The 25,899-nt window shown below is 31.4% G+C and overlaps 1 long non-coding RNA gene across 3 annotated transcripts in view; it reads left to right on the top strand.

Annotated features, from left to right (window-relative positions):
* Positions 1–24,204, top strand: part of LOC135683017 (uncharacterized) — a 39,568-nt gene extending 15,364 nt beyond the window's left edge. For all 3 annotated transcript variants that reach the window (XR_016143877.1, XR_010515747.2, XR_016143879.1), the window contains 2 exons: positions 19,330–19,376; positions 21,224–24,204. This is a non-coding gene — a long non-coding RNA (uncharacterized LOC135683017). The remainder of the gene's footprint in view (positions 1–19,329; positions 19,377–21,223) is intronic.
* The last annotated feature ends 1,695 nt before the right edge of the window (positions 24,205–25,899 follow it).

Below are 25,899 nucleotides of genomic sequence, written 5' to 3' on the forward strand. Positions count from 1 at the left end.
TTTTGCAAAATTTTAAGATTTTTGAACTTTTTTCACAGGTCCGGGGTCATAGATTTTGTGAAGAATGACTTAGTTCCTTTTTTCAAAAATGATCTAGAAATTCATCGAAATCACTTCTTATAGTGTTCCAAACGATTTTCCAAGCACTTTAGATTGTTTCCAGTGAAAAACTATTTTTGCAAAATTTTAAGATTTTTTAAGTTTTTTCACAGGTCCGGGGTCATAGATTTTGTGAAAAATGACTTACTTCCTTTTTTCAAAAATGATCTAGAAATTCATCGAAATCACTTCTTATAGTGTTCCAAACCTTTTTTCAAGTGTTATAGGTTATTTCCAGTGAAAAATTATTTTTGCAAAATTTTCAGATTTTTTAAGTTTTTTCAAAGGTCCAGGGTCATAGATTTTGTGAGAAATGACTTAGTTCCTTTTTTCAAAAATGATCTAGAAATTCATCGAAATCACTTCTTATAGTGTTCCAAACCTTTTTTCAAGTGTTATAGGTAGTGAAAAATTATTTTTGCAAAATTTTCAGATTTTTTAAGTTTTTTCACAGGTCCGGGGTCATAGATTTTGTGAAAAATGACTTAGTTCCTTTTTTCAAAAATGATCTAGAAATTCATCGAAATCACTTCTTATAGTGTTCCAAACGTTTTTCCAAGCACTTTAGGTAATTTCCAGTGAAAAACTATTTTTGCAAAATTTTAAGATTTTTGAACTTTTTTCACAGGTCCAGGGTCATAGATTTTGTCAAAAATGACTGAGTTCCTTTTTTCAAAAATGATCTAGAAATTCATCGAAATCACTTCTTATAGTTTTCCAAACGTTTTTCCAAGCACTTTAGATTGTTTCCAGTGAAAAACTTTTTTTGCAAAATTTTAAGATTTTTGAACTTTTTTCACAGGTCCGGGGTCATAGATTTTGTCAAAAATGACTTAGTTCCTTTTTTCAAAAATGATCTAGAAATTCATCGAAATCACTTCTTATAGTGTTCCAAACGTTTTTCCAAGCATTTTAGGTAATTTCCAGTGAAAAGCTATTTTTGCAAAATTTTAAGATTTTTGAACTTTTTTCACAGGTCCGGGGTCATAGATTTTGTGAAAAATGACGTAGTTCCTTTTTTCAAAAATGATCTAGAAATTCATCGAAATCACTTCTTATAGTGTTCCAAACGTTTTTTCAAGCATTTTAGGTAATTTCCAGTGAAAAACTATTTTTGCAAAATTTTCAGATTTTATTAAGTTTTTTCACAGGTCCGGGGTCATAGATTTTGTGAAAAATGACTCAGTTCCATTTTTCAAAAATGATCTAGAAATTCATCGAAATCACTTCTTATAGTGTTCCTAACGTTTTTCTAAGCATTTTGGGTCATTTCCAGTGAAAAACTATTTTTGCAAAATTTTAAGATTTTTGAACTTTTTTCACAGGTCCGGGGTCATAGATTTTGTGAAAAAGGACTTAGTTCCTTTTTTCAAAAATGATCTAGAAATTCATCGAAATCACTTCTTATAGTGTTCCAAACGTTTTTCTAAGCATTTTAGGTAATTTCCAGTGAAAAAACTATTTTTGCAAAATTTTCAGATTTTTGAAGTTTTTTCACAGGTCCGGCCGGGGTCATAGATTTTGTGAAATAGACTTAGTTCCTTTTTTCAAAAATGATCTAGAAATTCATCGAAATCACTTCTTATAGTGTTCCAAACCTTTTTTCAAGTGTTTTAGGTTATTTCCAGTGAAAAATTATTTTTGCAAAATTTTCAGATTTTTGAAGTTTTTTCACTGGTCCGGAGTCATAAATTTTGTGAAAATAGACTTAGTTCCCTGTTACAAAAATGATCTAGAAATTCATCGAAATCACTTCTTAAAGTGTTCCAAACGTTTTTCCAAGCAGTTTAGGCTGTTTGAAGTGAAAAACTATATTTGCAAAATTATCAGATTTTTGAAGTTTTTTCACAGGTCCTGGGTCATAGATTTTGTGAAAAATGACTTAGTTCCTTGTTTCAAAAATGATCTAGAAATTCATCGAAATCACTTCTTATAGTGTTCCAAACGTTTTTTCGAGCATTTTAGGTAATTTCCAGTGAAAAACTATTTTTGCAAAATTTTAAGATTTTTGAACTTTTTTCACAGGTCCGGGGTCATAGATTTTGTGAAAAATGACTCAGTTCCTTTTTTCAAAAATGATCTAGAAATTCATCGAAATCACTTCTTATAGTGTTCCAAACGTTTTTCCAAGCACTTTAGATTGTTTCCAGTGAAAAACTATTTTTGCAAAATTTTAAGATTTTTGAACTTTTTTCACAGGTCCGGGGTCATAGATTTTGTCAAAAATGACTGAGTTCCTTTTTTCAAGAATGATCTAAAAATTCATCGAAATCACTTCTGATAGTGTTCCAAACGTTTTTCCAAGCACTTTAGGTAATTTCCAGTGAAAAACTATTTTTGCAAAATTTTAAGATTTTTGAACTTTTTTCACAGGTCCGGGGTCATAGATTTTGTGAAGAATGACTTAGTTCCTTTTTTCAAAAATGATCTAGAAATTCATCGAAATCACTTCTTATAGTGTTCCAAACGATTTTCCAAGCACTTTAGATTGTTTCCAGTGAAAAACTATTTTTGCAAAATTTTAAGATTTTTGAACTTTTTTCACAGGTCCCGGGTCATAGATTTTGTCAAAAATGACTGAGTTCCTTTTTTCAAGAATGATCTAAAAATTCATCGAAATCACTTCTTATAGTGTTCCAAACGTTTTTCCAAGCACTTTAGGTAATTTCCAGTGAAAAACTATTTTTGCAAAATTTTAAGATTTTTGAACTTTTTTCACAGGTCCGGGGTCATAGATTTTGTGAAGAATGACTTAGTTCCTTTTTTCAAAAATGATCTAGAAATTCATCGAAATCACTTCTTATAGTGTTCCAAACGATTTTCCAAGCACTTTAGATTGTTTCCAGTGAAAAACTATTTTTGCAAAATTTTAAGATTTTTTAAGTTTTTTCACAGGTCCGGGGTCATAGATTTTGTGAAAAATGACTTACTTCCTTTTTTCAAAAATGATCTAGAAATTCATCGAAATCACTTCTTATAGTGTTCCAAACCTTTTTTCAAGTGTTATAGGTTATTTCCAGTGAAAAATTATTTTTGCAAAATTTTCAGATTTTTTAAGTTTTTTCAAAGGTCCAGGGTCATAGATTTTGTGAGAAATGACTTAGTTCCTTTTTTCAAAAATGATCTAGAAATTCATCGAAATCACTTCTTATAGTGTTCCAAACCTTTTTTCAAGTGTTATAGGTAGTGAAAAATTATTTTTGCAAAATTTTCAGATTTTTTAAGTTTTTTCACAGGTCCGGGGTCATAGATTTTGTGAGAAATGACTTAGTTCCTTTTTTCAAAAATGATCTAGAAATTCATCGAAATCACTTCTTATAGTGTTCCAAACGTTTTTCTAAGCATTTTAGGTAATTTCCAGTGAAAAACTATTTTTGAAAAATTTTAAGATTTTTGAACTTTTTTCACAGGTCCGGGGTCATAGATTTTGTCAAAAATGACTGAGTTCCTTTTTTCAAAAATGATCTAGAAATTCATCGAAATCACTTCTTATAGTGTTCCAAACGTGTTTCCAATCATTTTAGAATGTTTCCAGTGAAAAAACTATTTTTGCAAAACTTTAAGATTTTTGAATATTTTTCACAGGTCCGGGGTCATAGATTTTGTGAAAAATGACTGAGTTCCTTTTTTCAAAAATGATCTAGAAATTCATCGAAATCACTTCTTATAGTGTTCCAAACGTGTTTCCAATCATTTTAGAATGTTTCCAGTGAAAAAACTATTTTTGCAAAACTTTAAGATTTTTGAATATTTTTCACAGGTCCGGGGTCATAGATTTTGTGAAAAATGACTTAGTTCCTTTTTTCAAAAATGATCTAGAAATTCATCGAAATCACTTCTTATAGTGTTCCAAACGTTTTTCCAAGCACTTTAGGTAATTTCCAGTGAAAAACTATTTTTGCAAAATTTTAAGATTTTTGAACTTTTTTCACAGGTCCGGGGTCATAGATTTTGTGAAAAAGGACTTAGTTCCTTTTTTCAAAAATGATCTAGAAATTCATCGAAATCACTTCTTATAGTGTTCCAAACGTTTTTCCAAGCATTTTAGATTGTTTCCAGTGAAAAACTATTTTTGCAAAATTTTAAGATTTTTGAACTTTTTTCACAGGTCCGGGGTCATAGATTTTGTCAAAAATGACTGAGTTCCTTTTTTCAAAATTGATCTAGAAATTCATCGAAATCACTTCTTATAGTGTTCCAAACCTTTTTTCAAGTGTTATAGGTTATTTCCAGTGAAAAATTATTTTTGCAAAATTTTCAGATTTTTTAAGTTTTTTCAAAGGTCCAGGGTCATAGATTTTGTGAGAAATGACTTAGTTCCTTTTTTCAAAAATGATCTAGAAATTCATCGAAATCACTTCTTATAGTGTTCCAAACCTTTTTTCAAGTGTTATAGGTAGTGAAAAATTATTTTTGCAAAATTTTCAGATTTTTTAAGTTTTTTCACAGGTCCGGGGTCATAGATTTTGTGAGAAATGACTTAGTTCCTTTTTTCAAAAATGATCTAGAAATTCATCGAAATCACTTCTTATAGTGTTCCAAACGTTTTTCTAAGCATTTTAGGTAATTTCCAGTGAAAAACTATTTTTGAAAAATTTTAAGATTTTTGAACTTTTTTCACAGGTCCGGGGTCATAGATTTTGTCAAAAATGACTGAGTTCCTTTTTTCAAAAATGATCTAGAAATTCATCGAAATCACTTCTTATAGTGTTCCAAACGTGTTTCCAATCATTTTAGAATGTTTCCAGTGAAAAAACTATTTTTGCAAAACTTTAAGATTTTTGAATATTTTTCACAGGTCCGGGGTCATAGATTTTGTGAAAAATGACTTAGTTCCTTTTTTCAAAAATGATCTAGAAATTCATCGAAATCACTTCTTATAGTGTTCCAAACGTTTTTCCAAGCACTTTAGGTAATTTCCAGTGAAAAACTATTTTTGCAAAATTTTAAGATTTTTGAACTTTTTTCACAGGTCCGGGGTCATAGATTTTGTGAAAAATGACTTAGTTCCTTTTTTCAAAAATGATCTAGAAATTCATCGAAATCACTTCTTATAGTGTTCCAAACGTTTTTCCAAGCATTTTAGATTGTTTCCAGTGAAAAACTATTTTTGCAAAATTTTAAGATTTTTGAACTTTTTTCACAGGTCCGGGGTCATAGATTTTGTCAAAAATGACTGAGTTCCTTTTTTCAAAATTGATCTAGAAATTCATCGAAATCACTTCTTATAGTGTTCCAAACGTTTTTCCAAGCATTTTAGATTGTTTCCAGTGAAAAACTATTTTTGCAAAATTTTAAGATTTTTGAACTTTTTTCACAGGTCCGGGGTCATAGATTTTGTCAAAAATGACTGAGTTCCTTTTTTCAAAAATGATCTAGAAATTCATCGAAATCACTTCTTATAGTGTTCCAAACGTTTTTCCAAGCACTTTAGGTAATTTCCAGTGAAAAACTATTTTTGCAAAATTTTAAGATTTTTGAACTTTTTTCACAGGTCCGGGGTCATAGATTTTGTCAAGAATGACTTAGTTACTTTTTTCAAAAATGATCTAGAAATTCATCGAAATCACTTCTTAAAGTGTTCCAAACGTTTTTCCAAGCAGTTTAGGCCAATTCAAGTGAAAAACTATATTTGCAAAATTATCAGATTTTTGAAGTTTTTTCACAGGTCCCGGGTCATAGATTTTGTGAAAAATGACTTAGTTCCTTGTTTCAAAAATGATCTAGAAATTCATCGAAATCACTTCTTATAGTGTTCCTAACGTTTTTCTAGGCATTTTAGGTAATTTCCAGTGAAAAACTATTTTTGCAAAATTTTAAGATTTTTGAACTTTTTTCACAGGTCCGGGGTCATAGATTTTGTGAAAAAGGACTTAGTTCCTTTTTTCAAAAATGATCTAGAAATTCATCGAAATCACTTCTTATAGTGTTCCAAACGTTTTTCTAGGCATTTTAGGTAATTTCCAGTGAAAAAACTATTTTTGCAAAATTTTCAGATTTTTGAAGTTTTTTCACAGGTCCGGGGTCATAGATTTTGTGAAATAGACTTAGTTCCCTTTTTCAAAAATGATCTAGAAATTCATCAAAATCACTTCTTATAGTGTTCCTAACGTTTTTCTAAGCATTTTAGGTCATTTCCAGTGAAAAACTATTTTTGCAAAATTTTAAGATTTTTGAACTTTTTTCACAGGTCCGGGGTCATAGATTTTGTGAAAATAGACTTAGTTCCCTGTTTCAAAAATGATCTAGAAATTCATCGAAATCACTTCTTAAAGTGTTCCAAACGTTTTTCCAAGCAGTTTAGGCTGTTTGAAGTGGAAAACTATATTTGCAAAATTATCAGATTTTTGAAGTTTTTTCACAGGTCCCGGGTCATAAATTTTGTGAAAAATGACTTAGTTCCTTGTTTCAAAAATGATCTAGAAATTCATCGAAATCACTTCTTATAGTGTTCCAAACGTTTTTTCAAGCATTTTAGGTAATTTCCAGTGAAAAACTATTTTTGCAAAATTTTCAGATTTTATTAAGTTTTTTCACAGGTCTGGGGTCATAGATTTTGTGAAATAGACTTAGTTCCTTTTTTCAAAAATGATCTAGAAATTCATCGAAATCACTTCTTATAGTGTTCCTAACGTTTTTCTAAGCATTTTGGGTCATTTCCAGTGAAAAACTATTTTTGCAAAATTTTAAGATTTTTGAACTTTTTTCACAGGTCCGGGGTCATAGATTTTGTGAAAAAGGACTTAGTTCCTTTTTTCAAAAATGATCTAGAAATTCATCGAAATCACTTCTTATAGTGTTCCAAACGTTTTTCTAAGCATTTTAGGTAATTTCCAGTGAAAAAACTATTTTTGCAAAATTTTCAGATTTTTGAAGTTTTTTCACAGGTCCGGCCGGGGTCATAGATTTTGTGAAATAGACTTAGTTCCTTTTTTCAAAAATGATCTAGAAATTCATCGAAATCACTTCTTATAGTGTTCCAAACGTTTTTTCAAGCATTTTAGGTAATTTCCAGTGAAAAACTATTTTTGCAAAATTTTCAGATTTTATTAAGTTTTTTCACAGGTCCGGGGTCATAGATTTTGTGAAAAATGACTCAGTTCCATTTTTCAAAAATGATCTAGAAATTCATCGAAATCACTTCTTATAGTGTTCCTAACGTTTTTCTAAGCATTTTGGGTCATTTCCAGTGAAAAACTATTTTTGCAAAATTTTAAGATTTTTGAACTTTTTTCACAGGTCCGGGGTCATAGATTTTGTGAAAAAGGACTTAGTTCCTTTTTTCAAAAATGATCTAGAAATTCATCGAAATCACTTCTTATAGTGTTCCAAACGTTTTTCTAAGCATTTTAGGTAATTTCCAGTGAAAAAACTATTTTTGCAAAATTTTCAGATTTTTGAAGTTTTTTCACAGGTCCGGCCGGGGTCATAGATTTTGTGAAATAGACTTAGTTCCTTTTTTCAAAAATGATCTAGAAATTCATCGAAATCACTTCTTATAGTGTTCCAAACCTTTTTTCAAGTGTTTTAGGTTATTTCCAGTGAAAAATTATTTTTGCAAAATTTTCAGATTTTTGAAGTTTTTTCACTGGTCCGGAGTCATAAATTTTGTGAAAATAGACTTAGTTCCCTGTTACAAAAATGATCTAGAAATTCATCGAAATCACTTCTTAAAGTGTTCCAAACGTTTTTCCAAGCAGTTTAGGCTGTTTGAAGTGAAAAACTATATTTGCAAAATTATCAGATTTTTGAAGTTTTTTCACAGGTCCTGGGTCATAGATTTTGTGAAAAATGACTTAGTTCCTTGTTTCAAAAATGATCTAGAAATTCATCGAAATCACTTCTTATAGTGTTCCAAACGTTTTTTCGAGCATTTTAGGTAATTTCCAGTGAAAAACTATTTTTGCAAAATTTTAAGATTTTTGAACTTTTTTCACAGGTCCGGGGTCATAGATTTTGTGAAAAATGACTCAGTTCCTTTTTTCAAAAATGATCTAGAAATTCATCGAAATCACTTCTTATAGTGTTCCAAACGTTTTTCCAAGCACTTTAGATTGTTTCCAGTGAAAAACTATTTTTGCAAAATTTTAAGATTTTTGAACTTTTTTCACAGGTCCGGGGTCATAGATTTTGTCAAAAATGACTGAGTTCCTTTTTTCAAGAATGATCTAGAAATTCATCGAAATCACTTCTTATAGTGTTCCAAACGATTTTCCAAGCACTTTAGATTGTTTCCAGTGAAAAACTATTTTTGCAAAATTTTAAGATTTTTGAACTTTTTTCACAGGTCTGGGGTCATAGATTTTGTCAAAAATGACTGAGTTCCTTTTTTCAAGAATGATCTAAAAATTCATCGAAGTCACTTCTTATAGTGTTCCAAACGTTTTTCCAAGCACTTTAGGTAATTTCCAGTGAAAAACTATTTTTGCAAAATTTTAAGATTTTTGAACTTTTTTCACAGGTCCGGGGTCATAGATTTTGTGAAGAATGACTTAGTTCCTTTTTTCAAAAATGATCTAGAAATTCATCGAAATCACTTCTTATAGTGTTCCAAACGATTTTCCAAGCACTTTAGATTGTTTCCAGTGAAAAACTATTTTTGCAAAATTTTAAGATTTTTTAAGTTTTTTCACAGGTCCGGGGTCATAGATTTTGTGAAAAATGACTTACTTCCTTTTTTCAAAAATGATCTAGAAATTCATCGAAATCACTTCTTATAGTGTTCCAAACCTTTTTTCAAGTGTTATAGGTTATTTCCAGTGAAAAATTATTTTTGCAAAATTTTCAGATTTTTTAAGTTTTTTCAAAGGTCCAGGGTCATAGATTTTGTGAGAAATGACTTAGTTCCTTTTTTCAAAAATGATCTAGAAATTCATCGAAATCACTTCTTATAGTGTTCCAAACCTTTTTTCAAGTGTTATAGGTAGTGAAAAATTATTTTTGCAAAATTTTCAGATTTTTTAAGTTTTTTCACAGGTCCGGGGTCATAGATTTTGTCAAAAATGACTGAGTTCCTTTTTTCAAAATTGATCTAGAAATTCATCGAAATCACTTCTTATAGTGTTCCAAACGTTTTTCCAAGCATTTTAGATTGTTTCCAGTGAAAAACTATTTTTGCAAAATTTTAAGATTTTTGAACTTTTTTCACAGGTCCGGGGTCATAGATTTTGTCAAAAATGACTGAGTTCCTTTTTTCAAAAATGATCTAGAAATTCATCGAAATCACTTCTTATAGTGTTCCAAACGTTTTTCCAAGCACTTTAGGTAATTTCCAGTGAAAAACTATTTTTGCAAAATTTTAAGATTTTTGAACTTTTTTCACAGGTCCGGGGTCATAGATTTTGTCAAGAATGACTTAGTTACTTTTTTCAAAAATGATCTAGAAATTCATCGAAATCACTTCTTAAAGTGTTCCAAACGTTTTTCCAAGCAGTTTAGGCCAATTCAAGTGAAAAACTATATTTGCAAAATTATCAGATTTTTGAAGTTTTTTCACAGGTCCCGGGTCATAGATTTTGTGAAAAATGACTTAGTTCCTTGTTTCAAAAATGATCTAGAAATTCATCGAAATCACTTCTTATAGTGTTCCTAACGTTTTTCTAGGCATTTTAGGTAATTTCCAGTGAAAAACTATTTTTGCAAAATTTTAAGATTTTTGAACTTTTTTCACAGGTCCGGGGTCATAGATTTTGTGAAAAAGGACTTAGTTCCTTTTTTCAAAAATGATCTAGAAATTCATCGAAATCACTTCTTATAGTGTTCCAAACGTTTTTCTAGGCATTTTAGGTAATTTCCAGTGAAAAAACTATTTTTGTAAAATTTTCAGATTCTTGAAGTTTTTTCACAGGTCCGGGGTCATAGATTTTGTGAAATAGACTTAGTTCCTTTTTTCAAAAATGATCTAGAAATTCATCAAAATCACTTCTTATAGTGTTCCTAACGTTTTTCTAAGCATTTTAGGTCATTTCCAGTGAAAAACTATTTTTGCAAAATTTTAAGATTTTTGAACTTTTTTCACAGGTCCGGGGTCATAGATTTTGTGAAAATAGACTTAGTTCCCTGTTTCAAAAATGATCTAGAAATTCATCGAAATCACTTTTTAAAGTGTTCCAAACGTTTTTCCAAGCAGTTTAGGCTGTTTGAAGTGAAAAACTATATTTGCAAAATTATCAGATTTTTGAAGTTTTTTCACAGGTCCCGGGTCATAAATTTTGTGAAAAATGACTTAGTTCCTTGTTTCAAAAATGATCTAGAAATTCATCGAAATCACTTCTTATAGTGTTCCAAACGTTTTTTCAAGCATTTTAGGTAATTTCCAGTGAAAAACTATTTTTGCAAAATTTTCAGATTTTATTAAGTTTTTTCACAGGTCTGGGGTCATAGATTTTGTGAAATAGACTTAGTTCCTTTTTTCAAAAATGATCTAGAAATTCATCGAAATCACTTCTTATAGTGTTCCAAACCTTTTTTCAAGTGTTTTAGGTTATTTCCAGTGAAAAATTATTTTTGCAAAATTTTAAGATTTTTGAAGTTTTTTCACTGGTCCGGAGTCATAGATTTTGTGAAAATAGACTTAGTTCCCTGTTTCAAAAATGATCTAGAAATTCATCGAAATCACTTCTTAAAGTGTTCCAAACGTTTTTCCAAGCAGTTTAGGTAATTTCCAGTGAAAAAACTATTTTTGCAAAATTTTCAGATTTTTGAAGTTTTTTCACAGGTCCGGGGTCATAGATTTTGTGAAATAGACTTAGTTCCTTTTTTCAAAAATGATCTAGAAATTCATCAAAATCACTTCTTATAGTGTTCCTAACGTTTTTCTAAGCATTTTAGGTCATTTCCAGTGAAAAACTATTTTTGCAAAATTTTAAGATTTTTGAACTTTTTTCACAGGTCCGGGGTCATAGATTTTGTGAAAATAGACTTAGTTCCCTGTTTCAAAAATGATCTAGAAATTCATCGAAATCACTTCTTATAGTGTTCCAAACGTTTTTTCAAGCATTTTAGGTAATTTCCAGTGAAAAACTATTTTTGCAAAATTTTCAGATTTTATTAAGTTTTTTCACAGGTCCGGGGTCATAGATTTTGTGAAATAGACTTAGTTCCTTTTTTCAAAAATGATCTAGAAATTCATCGAAATCACTTCTTATAGTGTTCCAAACCTTTTTTCAAGTGTTTTAGGTTATTTCCAGTGAAAAATTATTTTTGCAAAATTTTCAGATTTTTGAAGTTTTTTCACTGGTCCGGAGTCATAGATTTTGTGAAAATAGACTTAGTTCCCTGTTTCAAAAATGATCTAGAAATTCATCGAAATCACTTCTTAAAGTGTTCCAAACGTTTTTCCAAGCAATTTAGGTAATTTCCAGTGAAAAAACTATTTTTGCAAAATTTTCAGATTTTTGAAGTTTTTTCACAGGTCCGGGGTCATAGATTTTGTGAAATAGACTTAGTTCCTTTTTTCAAAAATGATCTAGAAATTCATCAAAATCACTTCTTATAGTGTTCCTAACGTTTTTCTAAGCATTTTAGGTCATTTCCAGTGAAAAACTATTTTTGCAAAATTTTAAGATTTTTGAACTTTTTTCACAGGTCCGGGGTCATAGATTTTGTGAAAATAGACTTAGTTCCCTGTTTCAAAAATGATCTAGAAATTCATCGAAATCACTTCTTAAAGTGTTCCAAACGTTTTTCCAAGCAGTTTAGGCTGTTTGAAGTGAAAAACTATATTTGCAAAATTATCAGATTTTTGAAGTTTTTTCACAGGTCCTGGGTCATAGATTTTGTGAAAAATGACTTAGTTCCTTGTTTCAAAAATGATCTAGAAATTCATCGAAATCACTTCTTATAGTGTTCCAAACGTTTTTTCGAGCATTTTAGGTAATTTCCAGTGAAAAACTATTTTTGCAAAATTTTAAGATTTTTGAACTTTTTTCACAGGTCCGGGGTCATAGATTTTGTGAAAAATGACTCAGTTCCTTTTTTCAAAAATGATCTAGAAATTCATCGAAATCACTTCTTATAGTGTTCCAAACGTTTTTCCAAGCACTTTAGATTGTTTCCAGTGAAAAACTATTTTTGCAAAATTTTAAGATTTTTGAACTTTTTTCACAGGTCCGGGGTCATAGATTTTGTCAAAAATGACTGAGTTCCTTTTTTCAAGAATGATCTAAAAATTCATCGAAATCACGTCTTATAGTGTTCCAAACGTTTTTCCAAGCACTTTAGGTAATTTCCAGTGAAAAACTATTTTTGCAAAATTTTAAGATTTTTGAACTTTTTTCACAGGTCCGGGGTCATAGATTTTGTGAAGAATGACTTAGTTCCTTTTTTCAAAAATGATCTAGAAATTCATCGAAATCACTTCTTATAGTGTTCCAAACGATTTTCCAAGCACTTTAGATTGTTTCCAGTGAAAAACTATTTTTGCAAAATTTTAAGATTTTTGAACTTTTTTCACAGGTCCGGGGTCATAGATTTTGTCAAAAATGACTGAGTTCCTTTTTTCAAGAATGATCTAAAAATTCATCGAAATCACTTCTTATAGTGTTCCAAACGTTTTTCCAAGCACTTTAGGTAATTTCCAGTGAAAAACTATTTTTGCAAAATTTTAAGATTTTTGAACTTTTTTCACAGGTCCGGGGTCATAGATTTTGTGAAGAATGACTTAGTTCCTTTTTTCAAAAATGATCTAGAAATTCATCGAAATCACTTCTTATAGTGTTCCAAACGATTTTCCAAGCACTTTAGATTGTTTCCAGTGAAAAACTATTTTTGCAAAATTTTAAGATTTTTTAAGTTTTTTCACAGGTCCGGGGTCATAGATTTTGTGAAAAATGACTTACTTCCTTTTTTCAAAAATGATCTAGAAATTCATCGAAATCACTTCTTATAGTGTTCCAAACCTTTTTTCAAGTGTTATAGGTTATTTCCAGTGAAAAATTATTTTTGCAAAATTTTCAGATTTTTTAAGTTTTTTCAAAGGTCCAGGGTCATAGATTTTGTGAGAAATGACTTAGTTCCTTTTTTCAAAAATGATCTAGAAATTCATCGAAATCACTTCTTATAGTGTTCCAAACCTTTTTTCAAGTGTTATAGGTAGTGAAAAATTATTTTTGCAAAATTTTCAGATTTTTTAAGTTTTTTCACAGGTCCGGGGTCATAGATTTTGTGAGAAATGACTTAGTTCCTTTTTTCAAAAATGATCTAGAAATTCATCGAAATCACTTCTTATAGTGTTCCAAACGTTTTTCTAAGCATTTTAGGTAATTTCCAGTGAAAAACTATTTTTGAAAAATTTTAAGATTTTTGAACTTTTTTCACAGGTCCGGGGTCATAGATTTTGTCAAAAATGACTGAGTTCCTTTTTTCAAAAATGATCTAGAAATTCATCGAAATCACTTCTTATAGTGTTCCAAACGTGTTTCCAATCATTTTAGAATGTTTCCAGTGAAAAAACTATTTTTGCAAAACTTTAAGATTTTTGAATATTTTTCACAGGTCCGGGGTCATAGATTTTGTGAAAAATGACTTAGTTCCTTTTTTCAAAAATGATCTAGAAATTCATCGAAATCACTTCTTATAGTGTTCCAAACGTTTTTCCAAGCACTTTAGGTAATTTCCAGTGAAAAACTATTTTTGCAAAATTTTAAGATTTTTGAACTTTTTTCACAGGTCCGGGGTCATAGATTTTGTGAAAAATGACTTAGTTCCTTTTTTCAAAAATGATCTAGAAATTCATCGAAATCACTTCTTATAGTGTTCCAAACGTTTTTCCAAGCATTTTAGATTGTTTCCAGTGAAAAACTATTTTTGCAAAATTTTAAGATTTTTGAACTTTTTTCACAGGTCCGGGGTCATAGATTTTGTCAAAAATGACTGAGTTCCTTTTTTCAAAATTGATCTAAAAATTCATCGAAATCACTTCTTATAGTGTTCCAAACGTTTTTCCAAGCACTTTAGGTAATTTCCAGTGAAAAACTATTTTTGCAAAATTTTAAGATTTTTGAACTTTTTTCACAGGTCCGGGGTCATAGATTTTGTGAAGAATGACTTAGTTCCTTTTTTCAAAAATGATCTAGAAATTCATCGAAATCACTTCTTATAGTGTTCCAAACGATTTTCCAAGCACTTTAGATTGTTTCCAGTGAAAAACTATTTTTGCAAAATTTTAAGATTTTTTAAGTTTTTTCACAGGTCCGGGGTCATAGATTTTGTGAAAAATGACTTACTTCCTTTTTTCAAAAATGATCTAGAAATTCATCGAAATCACTTCTTATAGTGTTCCAAACCTTTTTTCAAGTGTTATAGGTTATTTCCAGTGAAAAATTATTTTTGCAAAATTTTCAGATTTTTTAAGTTTTTTCAAAGGTCCAGGGTCATAGATTTTGTGAGAAATGACTTAGTTCCTTTTTTCAAAAATGATCTAGAAATTCATCGAAATCACTTCTTATAGTGTTCCAAACCTTTTTTCAAGTGTTATAGGTAGTGAAAAATTATTTTTGCAAAATTTTCAGATTTTTTAAGTTTTTTCACAGGTCCGGGGTCATAGATTTTGTGAGAAATGACTTAGTTCCTTTTTTCAAAAATGATCTAGAAATTCATCGAAATCACTTCTTATAGTGTTCCAAACGTTTTTCTAAGCATTTTAGGTAATTTCCAGTGAAAAACTATTTTTGAAAAATTTTAAGATTTTTGAACTTTTTTCACAGGTCCGGGGTCATAGATTTTGTCAAAAATGACTGAGTTCCTTTTTTCAAAAATGATCTAGAAATTCATCGAAATCACTTCTTATAGTGTTCCAAACGTGTTTCCAATCATTTTAGAATGTTTCCAGTGAAAAAACTATTTTTGCAAAACTTTAAGATTTTTGAATATTTTTCACAGGTCCGGGGTCATAGATTTTGTGAAAAATGACTTAGTTCCTTTTTTCAAAAATGATCTAGAAATTCATCGAAATCACTTCTTATAGTGTTCCAAACGTTTTTCCAAGCACTTTAGGTAATTTCCAGTGAAAAACTATTTTTGCAAAATTTTAAGATTTTTGAACTTTTTTCACAGGTCCGGGGTCATAGATTTTGTGAAAAATGACTTAGTTCCTTTTTTCAAAAATGATCTAGAAATTCATCGAAATCACTTCTTATAGTGTTCCAAACGTTTTTCCAAGCATTTTAGATTGTTTCCAGTGAAAAACTATTTTTGCAAAATTTTAAGATTTTTGAACTTTTTTCACAGGTCCGGGGTCATAGATTTTGTCAAAAATGACTGAGTTCCTTTTTTCAAAATTGATCTAGAAATTCATCGAAATCACTTCTTATAGTGTTCCAAACGTTTTTCCAAGCATTTTAGATTGTTTCCAGTGAAAAACTATTTTTGCAAAATTTTAAGATTTTTGAACTTTTTTCACAGGTCCGGGGTCATAGATTTTGTCAAAAATGACTGAGTTCCTTTTTTCAAAAATGATCTAGAAATTCATCGAAATCACTTCTTATAGTGTTCCAAACGTTTTTCCAAGCACTTTAGGTAATGTCCAGTGAAAAACTATTTTTGCAAAATTTTAAGATTTTTGAACTTTTTTCACAGGTCCGGGGTCATAGATTTTGTCAAGAATGACTTAGTTACTTTTTTCAAAAATGATCTAGAAATTCATCGAAATCACTTCTTAAAGTGTTCCAAACGTTTTTCCAAGCAGTTTAGGCCAATTCAAGTGAAAAACTATATTTGCAAAATTATCAGATTTTTGAAGTTTTTTCACAGGTCCCGGGTCATAGATTTTGTGAAAAATGACTTAGTTCCTTGTTTCAAAAATGATCTAGAAATTCATCGAAATCACTTCTTATAGTGTTCCTAACGTTTTTCTAGGCATTTTAGGTAATTTCCAGTGAAAAACTATTTTTGCAAAATTTTAAGATTTTTGAACTTTTTTCACAGGTCCGGGGTCATAGATTTTGTGAAAAAGGACTTAGTTCCTTTTTTCAAAAATGATCTAGAAATTCATCGAAATCACTTCTTATAGTGTTCCAAACGTTTTTCTAGGCATTTTAGGTAATTTCCAGTGAAAAAACTATTTTTGCAAAATTTTCAGATTTTTGAAGTTTTTTCACAGGTCCGGGGTCATAGATTTTGTGAAATAGACTTAGTTCCTTTTTTCAAAAATGATCTAGAAATTCATCAAAATCACTTCTTATAGTGTTCCTAACGTTTTTCTAAGCATTTTAGGTCATTTCCAGTGAAAAACTATTTTTGCAAAATTTTAAGATTTTTGAACTTTTTTCACAGGTCCGGGGTCATAGATTTTGTGAAAATAGACTTAGTTCCCTGTTTCAAAAATGATCTAGAAATTCATCGAAATCACTTTTTAAAGTGTTCCAAACGTTTTTCCAAGCAGTTTAGGCTGTTTGAAGTGAAAAACTATATTTGCAAAATTATCAGATTTTTGAAGTTTTTTCACAGGTCCCGGGTCATAAATTTTGTGAAAAATGACTTAGTTCCTTGTTTCAAAAATGATCTAGAAATTCATCGAAATCACTTCTTATAGTGTTCCAAACGTTTTTTCAAGCATTTTAGGTAATTTCCAGTGAAAAACTATTTTTGCAAAATTTTCAGATTTTATTAAGTTTTTTCACAGGTCTGGGGTCATAGATTTTGTGAAATAGACTTAGTTCCTTTTTTCAAAAATGATCTAGAAATTCATCGAAATCACTTCTTATAGTGTTCCAAACCTTTTTTCAAGTGTTTTAGGTTATTTCCAGTGAAAAATTATTTTTGCAAAATTTTAAGATTTTTGAAGTTTTTTCACTGGTCCGGAGTCATAGATTTTGTGAAAATAGACTTAGTTCCCTGTTTCAAAAATGATCTAGAAATTCATCGAAATCACTTCTTAAAGTGTTCCAAACGTTTTTCCAAGCAGTTTAGGTAATTTCCAGTGAAAAAACTATTTTTGCAAAATTTTCAGATTTTTGAAGTTTTTTCACAGGTCCGGGGTCATAGATTTTGTGAAATAGACTTAGTTCCTTTTTTCAAAAATGATCTAGAAATTCATCAAAATCACTTCTTATAGTGTTCCTAACGTTTTTCTAAGCATTTTAGGTCATTTCCAGTGAAAAACTATTTTTGCAAAATTTTAAGATTTTTGAACTTTTTTCACAGGTCCGGGGTCATAGATTTTGTGAAAATAGACTTAGTTCCCTGTTTCAAAAATGATCTAGAAATTCATCGAAATCACTTCTTATAGTGTTCCAAACGTTTTTTCAAGCATTTTAGGTAATTTCCAGTGAAAAACTATTTTTGCAAAATTTTCAGATTTTATTAAGTTTTTTCACAGGTCCGGGGTCATAGATTTTGTGAAATAGACTTAGTTCCTTTTTTCAAAAATGATCTAGAAATTCATCGAAATCACTTCTTATAGTGTTCCAAACCTTTTTTCAAGTGTTTTAGGTTATTTCCAGTGAAAAATTATTTTTGCAAAATTTTCAGATTTTTGAAGTTTTTTCACTGGTCCGGAGTCATAGATTTTGTGAAAATAGACTTAGTTCCCTGTTTCAAAAATGATCTAGAAATTCATCGAAATCACTTCTTAAAGTGTTCCAAACGTTTTTCCAAGCAGTTTAGGTAATTTCCAGTGAAAAAACTATTTTTGCAAAATTTTCAGATTTTTGAAGTTTTTTCACAGGTCCGGGGTCATAGATTTTGTGAAATAGACTTAGTTCCTTTTTTCAAAAATGATCTAGAAATTCATCAAAATCACTTCTTATAGTGTTCCTAACGTTTTTCTAAGCATTTTAGGTCATTTCCAGTGAAAAACTATTTTTGCAAAATTTTAAGATTTTTGAACTTTTTTCACAGGTCCGGGGTCATAGATTTTGTGAAAATAGACTTAGTTCCCTGTTTCAAAAATGATCTAGAAATTCATCGAAATCACTTCTTAAAGTGTTCCAAACGTTTTTCCAAGCAGTTTAGGCTGTTTGAAGTGAAAAACTATATTTGCAAAATTATCAGATTTTTGAAGTTTTTTCACAGGTCCCGGGTCATAAATTTTGTGAAAAATGACTTAGTTCCTTGTTTCAAAAATGATCTAGAAATTCATCGAAATCACTTCTTATAGTGTTCCAAACGTTTTTTCAAGCATTTTAGGTAATTTCCAGTGAAAAACTATTTTTGCAAAATTTTCAGATTTTATTAAGTTTTTTCACAGGTCCGGGGTCATAGATTTTGTGAAATAGACTTAGTTCCTTTTTTCAAAAATGATCTAGAAATTCATCGAAATCACTTCTTATAGTGTTCCAAACCTTTTTTCAAGTGTTTTAGGTTATTTCCAGTGAAAAATTATTTTTGCAAAATTTTCAGATTTTTGAAGTTTTTTCACTGGTCCGGAGTCATAGATTTTGTGAAAATAGACTTAGTTCCCTGTTTCAAAAATGATCTAGAAATTCATCGAAATCACTTCTTAAAGTGTTCCAAACGTTTTTCCAAGCAGTTTAGGCTGTTTGAAGTGAAAAACTATATTTGCAAAATTATCAGATTTTTGAAGTTTTTTCACAGGTCCCGGGTCATAGATTTTGTGAAAAATGACTTAGTTCCTTGTTTCAAAAATGATCTAGAAATTCATCGAAATCACTTCTTATAGTGTTCCAAACGTTTTTTCAAGCATTTTAGGTAATTTCCAGTGAAAAACTATTTTTGCAAAATTTTCAGATTTCATTAAGTTTTTTCACAGGTCCGGGGTCATAGATTTTGTGAAAAATGACTCAGTTCCTTTTTTCAAAAATGATCTAGAAATTCATCGAAATCACTTCTTATAGTGTTCCAAACGTTTTTTCAAGCATTTTAGGTTGTCTCCAGCGAAAAACTATTTTTGCAAAATCTTCAGATTTTTGAAGTTTTTCACAGGTTCGGGGTCATAGAATTTGTGAAAAATGACTAAGTTCCTTTTTCAAATATGGCCTAGAAATTCATTAAAAACACTTGTTATTGTGTTCGAAAAGTTTTTTCAAGCATTTCAGGTTGTTTTGACGTATCATACTTTGTAAATTTCATAAATTTTGTAAATATTTTGTTTTTAAAATTTTATACAGTTCAGGGGTCACAGATTTTTTCAATAATGACATGGTAATTTTTCCATAATCTGACCGAGAAATTCACCGAAACCCCTCCTGATGTGGTCGGAACATAATTTAAAGCATTTAAACTTTTTGATATTGTGTAGTTTTGAAAGGTCGCATTAACTGTTTCTTTCAGATACCATTTGGAATTTCAAACAGAAGTCTCGAAATTTTGTTAAAAAGGTATATTTTCAATGTTATTATTGTCTCTAACAAAAAATATTCTTTATAAAGATTGACAAGTTTCTAAATTTTTTGTGTTTCCAGATATTTTTTTGAATAAATTACTTAAGTCGTATTTTTCAAAATAGGTGCTTGAATTCTATCTGAAACACCGCAAATGGTGTCTTGAACGTAAATTAAGGCATTTGCAATTTTATCAGCGAAATAAAATTTGTTTAAAAATTAGTGTCTTTTTAAATTTTTTCCATATCCGATTCAAAATTTTTTTTGAAACGACTAGAATGGTGTCAGGAATGTTTATTAAGGGATTTGAGGTTGTTTCGAGCGAATTTTTTCGAAGATAGTTGATTTTTTACATTTTTTGCATATCCGAAGTCAGAGATTTTTTGAAAAATAACTTGGATCATTTTCTCAAAAAATTGCTTTAAATTTTATCTGAAATGCCTTAAATGGTGTAGAGAACGTAGTAAATTAAGGCATTTAAAATTGTCTCGAGCAAAAAAAATTTTAAAATTGATGATTTTTATATTTTTTTTCTTATTCAGAGTCAGATTTTTTGAAAAAATAACTCAGAACCTTTTTGTCTAAATTTGATCTTGAATTACATCCGAAACACCTAAAATGGTGTCGGAAACGTAAACTAAGGCGTTGGAGGTTGTTTCGAGGGAAACTTTTTTTGTCAAATTTGATGGTTTTTTAATTTTTTTTGCATATTCAGAGTCAGAGAATTTTTGAAAAAATGACTTGGATCGCTTCTCCAAATTCGAGATTGAATTTTATCCAAAACACCTAACATGATATTGGAAATGTAAATTGAGGCTTTGGAGTTGACTCGAGCAATACAATTTTTTAAAAATTGACAATTTTCAATTTTTTCATATTCGAAGTCAGAGAATTTTTAAAACTGACTTTGAGATCTTTCTTATGATAAGTCATTGTCAACTTAAACGTACCAGGGAAGACTATCGTGAGCACAGCTATGGCAAAGGTTCCAACCACTGGTTCCGATTGACGAGCTTGGTCCTTACAATCACCAGGAAGCAATCATAAAATCGCTTTTTTGCATGCAAAGCATTGTTTGCAAGGAGAATATTCATAAATCCTCACAAACACGGTCGATACTGATGTCTTCATAATCGCGAATTCAAGATTCATTCACCTTGTATTAGGCAAGCTTTGGAAAGAGTTTAGAGCTGGGAAAAATAGAAGGTTGTTTCCTGTCCATACCATTGTATCTTCACCTGGAGAAGACAAATCTTCTGCTCTGTTATTTTGCTATGCGTTTACCTGTTGTGATAAGGTGCCCGCCTCCTTTGCGGGGAAAGGAAAAGCAATTACATGGTAATGCTGGAAAGCATATTCTGATGAAGCTAAAGTTTTTCAGCAACTGTTAAATAGACCAGGCAGCATCAATGACGACGATCTTGCACATTTACAACGCTTTGCAATCCTCATGTACTACCGATCAAGTTCCTTAACAGATATCAACGAATGTAGAAGATTCCTTTTTACCAAGAAGTCTAGAGAAATTGATCTTGTGTCACTAACGTCTATGGACGCGTTACCCCAACACTCGCTACGGACTGCATATCAAGCAAAACCCATTTTAAATATTGTTTGCAATATGACAGATCATTTTAATATTTGAAAGGTAAACAGGATGGCATATCATTTCCGTGCCTGATTCCTTAGTGAAATTTATGCATGCCTGAATAAATGGTATCAGCCTTTTGCTCGGTAACTAGCATACGAAAGTGTGCAAAAGAGAGAGGACCTTTTTCAGAAAGAGGACTTACTTTATCTTAAGAACCTTTTTTATGTGATTCATTATAACATTGTACTTCTAGGTATGTCTAGGGACAAAGCTGCCAGAAGGGGCAAACGCTTCCCGATGTCTCTTTTTGGGGTTGGAAAACGGCTGAAGAAATTGTCTCCTTCCTGGGCGAAGGTAGATGAAGCTTCAAAAGCACTTAGTGAACTGAAACATTGCAAAAGCAAACATGGGTGCTCTAAAGTCAAGCGCTTTGCACAGAGCTTCGCAACTGTATTGCAGAGTGTAACGTAGATGGATAGAATACAGCATGATACTGCGCTGTATGTTTTTACTTATTTTAACAGGAAATTTTAGAAAGCACTAGCATACCAGACATGAGAATCCTCGCTTTGAAAACAGCACAAGGGATATTTTAGTTTGAAGATCTCTTTTTCCAGCCTATCAAACTATTCAGGTTTAAAAAATTATAATCATAAAGCTAACTATAAGCAAGTTACTTTTATGACGTCTTCCGAGGACTAGGCAAGAGTACCCTAGTCTAAGAAAAGCAAAGGGTATTTCTAGGTTGCGGGATAATGTTAAACTTTTTCAGCATATCAAACTGTTAAGGTTTACCAAGTTTCATGAGTGTTTAGCTAACTGTATGAAGGTTGCTACAATAACGTGTTCCGTGGACTGGGTACAGGTATTCTAGTCTATTAATAGCGCTATGGGTATTTCTGAGTAAGGAAACCACTTTATCTTTTTTATCATCTCAAATTATACAGTTTTACCAAATTTTGTGCCACTATAGCTAACAGGAAGGTACTAACAGCAATAATGTCTTCCAAGGACTGGGCACAAGTACCCCTTGTCTAAAATTAGCATATTTACAAGTTGAGGGACCTCTTTGAGCTTTTCTGTTTATCAAATAATGCAGGTTTACAAAGTTGGTTGTAAAGCTAACAAGAAGAAATATAGCACAACAATGTGTTCCGTAGACTCGGCACATGTTCCCTAGTCTAAAAATAACCCAAGAGGGCATTTGTCAGAAGGGGTCTATTTCCTATTTTATTAGACTCCTTAAGCATTATTAGACTACTAGAAGATACAACTCGTGGAAAAAAGTATCGCCATGCACAGTGAGAACCTGAATGAAATCAATGATCATGCTGACCAAGTTGAGTATCAGTTGGAGTATCTGGATAATCAGAGCCGCCGTAGCAATGTCAGAATTACCGGTGTTAGCGAAAACAAGGTCACAGAGAAATCATGGGATGATGTCATAGAGTTAATCGGCGAAACAACAGCTATCGTAACCCAAATCAAGTAGACCAAATCAAAATCTAGTAGCCTAGGCCTATCAGTTTCTCATAGGGCAAGCTCTATAAATGACAGTAGTGATCATGAAGTATCCTTCGGTTAATTTGCTGAACCTAACTGTTGTGTTGCTTACAGTGTTTGTTGATCTTTTAAAGAAAGATCAGAATTGTTGTTTTTACTTCATTAATATCATGTTTTCATCAGTTTAGATGCCTGAAATAACAACTCCGTGTGGCATTTGCCACAAAAACATACCAGATAAGCCTTTTCTCTCCTGCCATTATTGCAATTCTTGTTTCGACATAAAATGTAAGGAAATTTCTTTATCGGAGTATACAGCAATTATCAATAGAGTTCACAAAGTTCCATGGTTTTGCCTTACATGCACAATAGCACAAAATGAATCAATTGTTCCTTTTTGAACAATTGACGATGTTGAATTATTAAACTTGTATGAAGTGAATATCCCATCCTTTCTCAAATCAGCGCCATCTTTCCAGATCACCTCAAATCTTATGAATTTGCCCAACCTTGGAGACTATGATGTTGCTGAGCGTTTACCTGTCAATACTAACTCCTCTTATCACACATTACAGGACCTTTCTAATCATGAGCATTCCCAAAATGATTTTTCTCTGCTACATATGAATATCAGAAGTCTGTCTTGTCACTATGGTGAGCTTGTTTCTACTTTTGTGAGTCTGTCTATTAAATTTGATGTTTTTGGAGTTTCTGAAACTTAGGATTCTTTTGAAAATCCAATGAAAACCAATGTTGAGATTCCTGGTTACAGCTTTTTCTCTGGCCAATCACACAATCAGAATGATGGTGTTTGTATTTATGTAAAAGCTGGTCTTTCCCCAATTGACAGATTGACTTGAACAATACCACTGCAGATTATGAAGCTGTCTGGGTTGAGGTTGAAAATAGAAAAGGAAAAACACTTATTATTTTGCTGCTTGTATCGCCATCCAAACTCTAACCCTGATAACCTCACTACCTATTTGCTAGAAATTCTTTCTAATGCAGCTGTCACAAGCAAATAAATATTTCTTTTAGGCGATTTCAACCTTCTTTCACAACTTCTTTGAATCTGTGTCAAATACTCATCAATATGCTACACGGTAAGCCACAAAAAATGACATTTTCTTAATACGGAAAAATACTCTACAATATGGTATCAAGTCTGTACGTTTCCTTGGTGCTAAATCTTGGAACAATATCCCAGTGGATATAAAAAGATCATTGTCTGTTGTCAGTTTTTCTCAAAAGCTTAAAACCTTTTTATTCAACAAGAACTATCAAATTTGATTTTAAAGCAAAATTTATAGTTTTGTCATTCATGTAAATGATCAATTACTTTAAAACTACCCTAGGAAAGGGGGTGCTCTCTCCTTGATTAGTTTATCTACTGAGAGAGCTCCTCCTAAAGAAATTCCTCTACAAACAACATCTTATGTAATCGCTATTTATTGTTATTAGTAATGTGTTAACATTGTATGTAATTATTTGTAATGTTGAATAAAAAGATGCTGTATGTAGAGGGATTTTAAAATATAAAACTGAACTGAACTGAAATATTACGCATGTCAAATTGTGCATTTTCTTCACGTTCTATGCTTTTCTCGCAACTTGCACGATTTTTCATCTTGTCAATCTATCTGGTACGCAGCTCATGAACTGTAAGGAACCCAATAAACTGAAAACAACTTCTCCTTACATCTATGGGTTCACAACTTTCAAGAGTTTGCCTACAAAACTTCCATTTTCAAAGATTTACCTACAGAGTTTGAATCTGTGGGGGGGCGGGGTGGGGTTGTCACCTATCTCTCAAACCAATTATAAGTGATTTGTAGTCAATCATGTTCTTGCAGTGGGGATGAGTATTTTTATTGTATAAAACGGGAAAAAAATTGTCAAAACAAATGTTTCTTTAGTTCTTTCCTGACGATGTAGAACGTTTCCAGGACTTTTGTTTTTAAACTGAATTATGTCAAAAGTTGGTCCAATGACGAACAAACTTGATATTTTAATATATCCTGGTACTTAGAAATGGAAATTTTCTATTATTTTTGTTCCCCTTGAACCTCTGTGTTCTATATCAAATTTGGGTTAAAGTGTTGAAAACACAGTGCCTGGCTGCCTTCAATTCTTGCAAAATTTAAAGTTAGAAATCGGTGAAACCGTTTAATTTTTCCCCCTAAAATTGCATTTTATTTCAAGTCACTGACGATTCTACGCAAAGCATTAGCATGCCTTTTCAGTTTTCATCGTTGTTCAAACAAAGTCAGCTGCTGAGGGTGGGTAGTGTGACAAAGCCTCATGCTTTTGCTAACCTAACATATTCTTAAGTCTTCAGTCAGGAATTGCACTCTTTATTTATAAGAACAATTTATAAGAACGCGAGATTCAAAATTGGTCAAAAGTTAAGAACAAAATAAGAACAAGCTTAAGCTGAGCTACTGTAAAATACAATTTTGAACAACGTTTTTTCTCGAAAACTAAGTTTTTTAGCCATGTGTCGGTGTTTTTTCGGTGAGTATTCAAACTTGTCGGCAAATGAAGGTTGCCTGACTCACTGTGTTGGCAAATGAGGCCTGAACACGCTAGAGCGAAAGAGCTAGCAATCGCACTGCTTACACCCTATTAATTTAAGAACAAATTAAGAACTATCCAGCATCAGATTTTAAACAAAGAAATTAAGAACAGTCAGCCTGAACTTAAGGTTACTGGTTCTTATATAAATAGAGTGTATTTGGGGCAGTGGTGGCGCCAGAGGGGGGGCAGGGGGGGCTACAGCCCCCCCGTCGGAGGAGGCTAGCCCCTCCGTCGGAAGATAAATTATGCTTGAATTTTTTTTGTCGGAGCGAATTTTTTAAGTTTTGGCGGAAATTAGAAAAAAGACAGATTTAAGGCTAAGTTCCCGAAGAGTAGAATTGCTCTGTGAAACAATTTTGATTCTTGGACTTGAATTTTCGATATGTAGAAGTGCGTATTCCACCGCTTAGGTCTGTTCCTATAAAGTTACGTTGTGTTCCAGTTTTCCTTAAGTTCAGTTGGTTGCTTTTTATTTAAATTCATACTTTCCAAAGATAGGCCCTACTTGAATTGGCAACGTTTGATGAGTTGTAAAGATTTAGAGTAGTTTTAAGCTTATCTAGAGGCAGCTTTCAAAAAAAATTTCCAGGGACGCCGGAGAAGGGGGGCGCGGGGGGGCAAGCGCCCCTCCTGCCCTTTGCTAGGAGGGGCAAGGGAGGGGGCAAACGTGCCCTTAGTAATATGTCAAAAAACGTAGTAAAAAACACGATTACACCATTTTGATAGCATTTTTAGCCAATCTAATGGGTGTAGCCACCAAAATTTTCCCGGGGGAGTACCCCCGGACCCCCCGAATTTTCGGCTCGCAACGCTCGCCTTCGGTCTCCAGTACCCTTACAATTCCTTGTC

Source organism: Rhopilema esculentum, chromosome 7, assembly GCF_057945365.1.
Source record: "Rhopilema esculentum isolate cy_ngs chromosome 7, ASM5794536v1, whole genome shotgun sequence".
Classification (NCBI taxonomy): domain Eukaryota; kingdom Metazoa; phylum Cnidaria; class Scyphozoa; order Rhizostomeae; family Rhizostomatidae; genus Rhopilema; species Rhopilema esculentum.